This window comes from Aulonocara sp. 'chitande type north' Nkhata Bay, linkage group LG12 (assembly GCF_057382095.1).
Source record: "Aulonocara sp. 'chitande type north' Nkhata Bay isolate Kocher_YH1m ecotype deep benthic linkage group LG12, A_spYH_male_GT1.1, whole genome shotgun sequence".
NCBI classification, from domain to species: domain Eukaryota; kingdom Metazoa; phylum Chordata; class Actinopteri; order Cichliformes; family Cichlidae; genus Aulonocara; species Aulonocara sp. 'chitande type north' Nkhata Bay.
Window position 1 is genome coordinate 8,678,635 of NC_141355.1, and position 7,499 is coordinate 8,686,133.

At 41.3% G+C, this 7,499-nt stretch overlaps 1 pseudogene; it reads left to right on the forward strand.

The window, feature by feature from the left end:
• Positions 1–1,668: 1,668 nt before the first annotated feature.
• Positions 1,669–4,672, forward strand: LOC147316906 (uncharacterized; annotated as a pseudogene).
• Positions 4,673–7,499: the final 2,827 nt, after the last annotated feature.

The window sequence follows — 7,499 nt, forward strand, 5'->3', positions numbered from 1 at the left end:
AGGACAAGTCATGGCAAAACACCTCAATCTGATTTAACTCCAGACTTTGACCGGGCCACTCCAAACCCTTCATTTTGTTTATTTATTTATTTGTCATTTCCACTTTATTTGTCAGTGACCAAGCAAAAACAGAACCTCTGTAGAGAAAGGATGCATTGTACCAGATTTAGCTGCTAGCTTGTTTTCATCTGCAGCTCCTGAGACGTTGAGACATTCATAGGTGGACTTCCTGGTGTTTTTCACATCTGTTGTCCTGCTACATAACCCAATTACACTTCAGTTTGTGCCACTTCAAGGCACAAACTGATGGCCAGACATTGTCCTTCAGGAGCTGGTGTGATATTGCTTTTATGAAATGCTGCATTAGTTTTGTGCTGGATGTCACTCTCATCAGTCCACAAAATATATCGGGGAGCATTAAGATGTTTTTTGGCAGATCTGAGTTTGGCAACAGTGGGACTGATTTGATGAAAGAGTTTTCATAGTTGACAGTTTAGTTTTTACAATGGGGTTTAGTGTTTTAGCAATTCAGAAAAACTCTAATACACCTGTGCTTTTCCCAGCAACTGAGGCTTTTACCCTGCACAGTTTAAGGTATGATAAAGCACTGACCTTATAAATGGCACAAAATACACATTTTAGCTGGGAGCTGGTCATTCACAGGGGAAAGGCTCCATTGTACAACAACAACAACAGTAGTAATAGTAATAATAAATTATTATTAGTCAGGCAAGTATATCATATACCAAACATGCTTCCAAACTAATGACATTTTTTGCATTCTTCACATCAGGTCAAAATGTACTTTTTTTTAAAAAAGTGACTGGCACTGCGGAAATGGATCTACAGCACCACTTAAGAAATTTTAATGAACTTCTAACAACTTATTTACAGCTTGAAATACGTGTATGACATTTATTACACACAGATTCAGTGAACCCAATCCAAAGAGGAAGTCTGGAAGTCCGCCATTTTGAATGTAAAATGACATTTTGGCACAGTTTTAGTGTTTTCCAGGCATCGCTGGTTTACACATTCGCCTGCAAAGTGAGAGGTCACTGGTTAAATTCCATTTGGTTACTTCAGGAACTTTTTGGGGTTACTTCAGAAAGGGACATCTTCGTCAAAGCCATGTTTGTGGTGGAATTTTGATCATTTATCACTGGACATAAGATTTTCATCTCTAAAAATGTATTTTGTCCAGTCTGTCCCAAACTTCACACTTTTGATGACAGTCTGGCGACGACTACATGCCAATATCTGGTCACACATGGTGCCACAGTTCTCATATAACATTTTAATCAAGACTACCCCACTGTGATTGAAGCATTTCTTGCAAAACAATCATAACCAAACAAAACCTTTCCTGTTCTATAAATGAACAGTAGGACAAAATGATTACTAGTCATTGCGGAAAGCACAATTAATGTTTTTGTTTACATCGTTGGAACGAGGAAAAATTCCCCCACCACAAAAACAGAAATACTCATGAAAGCAACCTGTAGTGCAAACACGAGGGCTGAATTTATTACTTCCTGCACTAGAAACCTGCCGATGTTGCTGATATGGATAGATCACCAGTCTTCCTTGTCTTTATCTTATTATCTCCTGTTGAGATGTTGCAGCAGAAAATGCAGCCTGGCCTGTTGAAACATTGTTTTTTTTTAGTGTTTCAACTGAAAAAATAGAATGCCTTTGATCCAAATGGAATGCATCTTGTGAAAAAAGGTGACATCTTGTGACATCACAAGATGATGACATAGATCCTTTGTTATGTCATCATCTTGCTGAGAGAAAAAACCCTTAAGTAGGAGCTTTGCTCTGTTAAACTTTAATGCTCAACGGACCTTGACCTGACAGCAAGCAAACCCTTTTTGGAGAGTTTTGAGAGAATTTTACTTAGCAATTCACCGACCAAGCCGACACATTTCACCATGTCAGCTCACCCATCCTTCAGCTCAAATGAGCTTGGATTAGTTAAAGGGAGCATTTTGGGAAAGCACTACAAGGTAGAGGCTTTCCTCGGAGAAGGGGGCTTTGGTATTGTAGCCAAATGTCGTGATACCATGACTAACCGAGCTGTGGCTATTAAAGTGAACAAGAGCCGCCCTGATATTCTGCAACAGGCGAAATTGGAAATTTTCATCTTGGAGCAGCTGCGAAGGTTGGATTCAGATGCCGCCAACATTGTTCAATGGAACGGCTTTTTTCACGACGGAGAGCGGGTTTGCCTGAAATTTGAACTCCTTGATCAATGCCTGAGGGACTACATATGGGACCGGAAAAACCACTGTCTCCCCATAAGCGAAGTCAGGCCAATTTTAGGTCAACTGACAAATGCTCTGTCCCACCTGGGTTCTGTGGGAATGGTGCACGCTGACCTCAAACCTGGAAACATCATGGTTGTAAACCGCCATGAGTCTCCCATCAAAGTCAAACTTATAGACTTTGGCCTCGCATGTCCTGCGTCTGCAGTGATGCCTGGTGACCGTGTGGGGACGGTTGGTTATTGTGCACCTGAGGTTATGCTTGGCCTTCCTTACAATGAAGCAATTGACATGTGGTCTCTGGGGCTGGTAGCTGTGGAGCTTGCTACAGGGCTGCCACTCTACCCTGGAAATGAAGACTATGATGTTTTGAAATTCATCATAGAGACTCAGGGTCAGCCACCAGATCATGTTCTAGACTCTGGCGTCTACACTGAAGACTATTTCATTGAAGACAAAGACAAGCAACAGCGCTGGACATTTAAGACTGACCAACAATTTCAGTATGAGACAGGATATGAGTCCCTGGAGACAAGATGCATAAAACTGACGCGTCTGGATGACCTTGAACAAATAATAATGTTTAGACGAGGACCAGAAGCTGGCCAACGCTTATTTGTCAGCTTAATTAAACAGATGTTGGCCTTGGATGCACACCAGCGGATAACACCCTCTCAGGTTCTCCGGCATCCCTTTTTCAGCCCTAAGAGTTCCCTGTGCATTGACATGAGTGCTGAAATATCACAAAACCCTGTGGTCTTTCAGCACCCTTCAAACTTGGAAAGCAAGAGATCACAGAAAATCAACTGCAGTTTTCAAAACTCGGTTGAATTTTCTCAGCAAGTATTCGTCCACACATCAGCCAGTCCATCATTCAGCTCAGATGAGCTTGAATTAGTTAAAGGGAGCATTTTGGGAAAGCACTACAAGGTAGAGGCTTTCCTCGGAGAAGGGGGCTTTGGTATTGTAGCCAAATGTCGCGACACAACAACCAACCAAGCTGTTGCCATTAAAGTCAACAAGAGCGACCCTGATATTCTGCAACAGGCACATGTGGAAATTTTCATCTTGGAGCAGCTGCGAAGGTTGGATCCAGATGCCGCCAACATTGTTCAATGGAACGGCTTTTTCCACGACGGACAGCGGGTTTGCCTGAAATTTGAACTCCTTGATCAATGCCTGTGGGACTACATAGGGGACCGGAATAAACAGGGTCTCCCCATAAGCGAAGTCAGGCCAATTTTAGGTCAAATCACAAATGCTCTGTCCCACCTGAGTTCTGTGGGAATAGTGCACGCTGACCTCAAACCTGGAAACATCATGGTTGTAAACCGCCATGAGTCTCCCATCAAAGTCAAACTTATAGACTTTGGCCTCGCATGTCCTGCGTCTGCAGTGATACCTGGTGACTTTGTGGGGACGGTTGGTTACTGTGCACCTGAGGTTATGCTTGGCCTTCCTTACAATGAAGCAAGTGACATGTGGTCTCTGGGGCTGGTGGCTGTGGAGCTTGCTACAGGGCTGCCACTCTACCCTTCGGAGAATGACTATGATTATCTGAAATTCATCATAGAGACTCAGGGTCAGCCACCAGATCATGTGCTAGACTCTGGCGTGTACACTGAAAACTATTTCATTGGAGACAAATACAAGCAACAGCGCTGGACATTTAAGACGGAAGAACAATATAAAGACTCTGTTCCAGGGACAGGACATGAATCCCTGGAGACAAGATACATAATACTTACACGTCTGGATGACCTCGAACAGCTAATGATGTTTAGACGAGGACCAGAAGCTGGCCAACGCTTATTTGTCAGCCTAATTAAACAGATGTTGGCCTTGGATGCACACCAGCGGATAACACCCTCTCAGGTTCTCCGGCATCCCTTTTTCAGCCCTGGCCTCTCTAAAAGGTTCCCATGTATCAACATTGAAAGACCATACTGAATCAGTCTCCAGCATGGCATCTTCCACCCTGGACAAAAGTGATAAAAATACAAACTGGGGTTGGAAAATGACATTAACAGCAAATTACAATGCAAAAATTAATTAAGCTGCTCCAAAAATGATCACTTTGGCTTCTTTTTTTTTAATTTTCACTCCCCCCACCCCAACCAGTCGTGGCAGAGGGCTGTCCCTTCCTGAGCCTGGCTCTGTTGAAGGTTTCTTCCTTTTTAAAGGGAGTTTTTCCTTCCCACTGTCGCTAAATGCTTGCTCATAGGGAAATCTTCTGATTGTTGGAGTGGCCAAAACTCTAGGGGAAGTAGCAATTCTTGTGAAAATTTAAAAAAAAAAGCCTACCAATCTTCAAAGCGCAGCAGTGGACACCTTACCATCACATCAGTCCTTCAATCAGACCTAAAACACCACCTTTACAGAAATAAATTCCATACAAATTGGAAATAAATTGCGTAATAATTGTTGTTTTTGATTGTTTATAAATATATAGTGCTACCCTTCAGCCTCCTAGTAGACATACCTGTGTTATGAATGTGAAACTCCTCTGATTTTCAGAAAAGTTGACCTCTGACCTTGAAGTCAAGGTCATTGAGATTTAAGCTTCACAGAGATTTTCAGTAGATGCAACCATGGTATTGACTTGAAAATTCTACACTATCAAAGACTTAGGTGCCCACAGCACCGCGCCATATACAAAAGATTTTTCTATTCATTTATGTATTATTAGTTTATTTATTTCTTCATCCCGCTCTCTCTCTTTTTTTTAAATTCACCTTTCTGTTGCGATGCTCTGGACATTTCTAAACCCCACAAGTTCAGCCTCAATTTTCAACCCAATTTTCCTATACTTTCACTTGAACACGTCCAGCCTTCACCTCTCACCGGTCCTCGTCCCCTCTTCTCACAGCTTCCTGTGTGGCCTCCCAAATCAAACACAGGCCCAAATCAGCCGTTTCTTCTTCTCTGTTCATTCTCTCTTCATCTTTTCAGTCTTTTCTTGGCGGTTAACTCCCAGCATGGCAAATATGAACTCAGACAGTCCAATGCAGTGCTTTCACACAGTCATGTCACTGGTACTCTTTCCAGCTTGTAATTCAGAGCACATGTTCCATTAACATACATGCTGCTGGACCCTTCAGTGTTTTAGGTCAGTTGTACTGTCTTCTGCCTGCTGTTAATTCTTCAAATCTACGGTGTTGTTCTGTCTGTTTTCTGTCTTCATCAGGAGATTGACTGTCCTTTAAGCTTCTTCTCAGGATAAGGGCAGGATGAGAGGTGAAGCTGTAAAATTTCAGCCAAAGCCTGGCCTGTTTGTCGTTCCAATTATGTTAATCTATCATTTTGCCGCTGTACTCATCTGAGGTTGAGCCAAGTCCATGGGCACCTGTATTAACACACTAAGACATTTATTTAATATCATTTTCATTACTATTTCTTAGCACTTTCACTCTCTAATTCCTCTGTTTTCCTTTTGAAACGTCTCTCACAAGCTCACAAGCTATATTCAGACTTCCTGCTTCACTTCCTGCCAGACACACACACACACACACACACACACACACACACTCTTCACTTTACTGGATTTTCATCCGTTTCTACAGCCTAATCAAGCTCTTATTTTATGTTCACACTCTATATACCCTCTGTAACTCTACTAATTCTAATATAAAAAGAATGCACCCTCAGTACAGAAAAACAGAAAAGTCAGTGATGCACAAATGTAGCAAAAATAGGAAACATTAGAACTGTAAATGTTTTCTTCCTTGTCTGCAGATTAACAGTCCACAGGTTGGGTGCTTGCACTCTGATTCGTTCCCTGGAGATAAAGGAGAGAGAGCTCAGAGGACAGCAAGATGGAGGAGTGAAGGAGAAGGTGGTGCAGCTCAGTGTCCAATCAGGAGTGAGCAGTTCTTTCACCACCTTCATTGCTGTCAACAAAGACAACAGAGAGGCGATCCAAGGACCTCTGCACCGCAGACATATTCTACCACCCTGTGAGGTTTGTTTAAAGCAAACAAAGCAATACCATGAAACTGTTAACAGCAGGATGTCAGAGTCAATAGAGAGGACTCAAAAGAGCAACTTCAAATCAAACTATTTATGTAGTAGGTGTTTCTTTGCCAATGTCTTTCCCCTGCATTAGAAAGTAATAAGCCAGATGGAAGTACAACACACATCTATGCATTTCTATAAAAACTGACCTGCCCTGAACTTATAATCTCTCTCTCTCTCTCTTTGTTTTTCCTTAAAGTGATGGCTGTCCATTCGTCCTGTAAAAGGTGTAAATATAAACCTGAATGAATGGGAGTAGAAACTGTGTGTGCGCATGAAGACATGCTTGTGTCGCTGAGATTGAACAGATTTATGTATGTTCACGTAGCCAAGTGATAATCATATATAATAATCACTGAATAGTAATAATGTTATTGAACAGGTTAAACATTTAGATATCACAAAAAGTTGCAAAAAAGCAAAAAAAACCCACACACAGCTGTGAAGTCAGCTGCACATGAATAACATTAGTACAATGACAACTTTAATCAGAGTGAGTTCAGAAGATCCAAAAGTGGGACACTAAAAACAAGCTAGTGAAAGCAAAAAGTGACTTTGAAAAATTTATTTCATAGAATTAAAGCACTGATAGGAAAAAAAACTAAACATGAGAAGAATGGCAATCCTGCAGCGACCAATCAAAGAAGACTGTAATGGCTGCATTGTAAAGAAGTGAGTGAAGAAAGCTGATTTTTTTTTAGTTTTTCTGAGATATGCAGAGTTTTAACGAACAATTTGAACACTATTATTCATTTACATTATTTGTTCTCAACAGAGATGGGCAGTAATGCGTTACAAGTAACGTGTTACTGTAATCCGATTACAGGCACTTGCCCTGGTGGCCATTCTTTCAGTGGGCATTTCTCAACAACAACTACAAACACTAGTGAAGTGAATGGGCATTTAATTAAATAATGAAACATTTAATTCAATAATTAATGGCATATTTAATTCATTCATTTTGTCACTCCTGGCCCTCCACACCTCACTGCCATGATTGTTTGTGTAGTTATTGGATTCTAAAACTACTAGAATAGAATAGAAAACACATAAGATGCAGTCTCTGTTTTTTCTTCACCTTATTGATTTGAACTGAACTGAAATAAATCCGTTCTTTTCTGTATGGTAATGACTAGGACCTGTCCCAGCTGTCTCTGGTGGATTCAGTATTGTCTCCAATGTTTCTGATAACTTCCAGTTTGGGAAGTTTCCCATGCA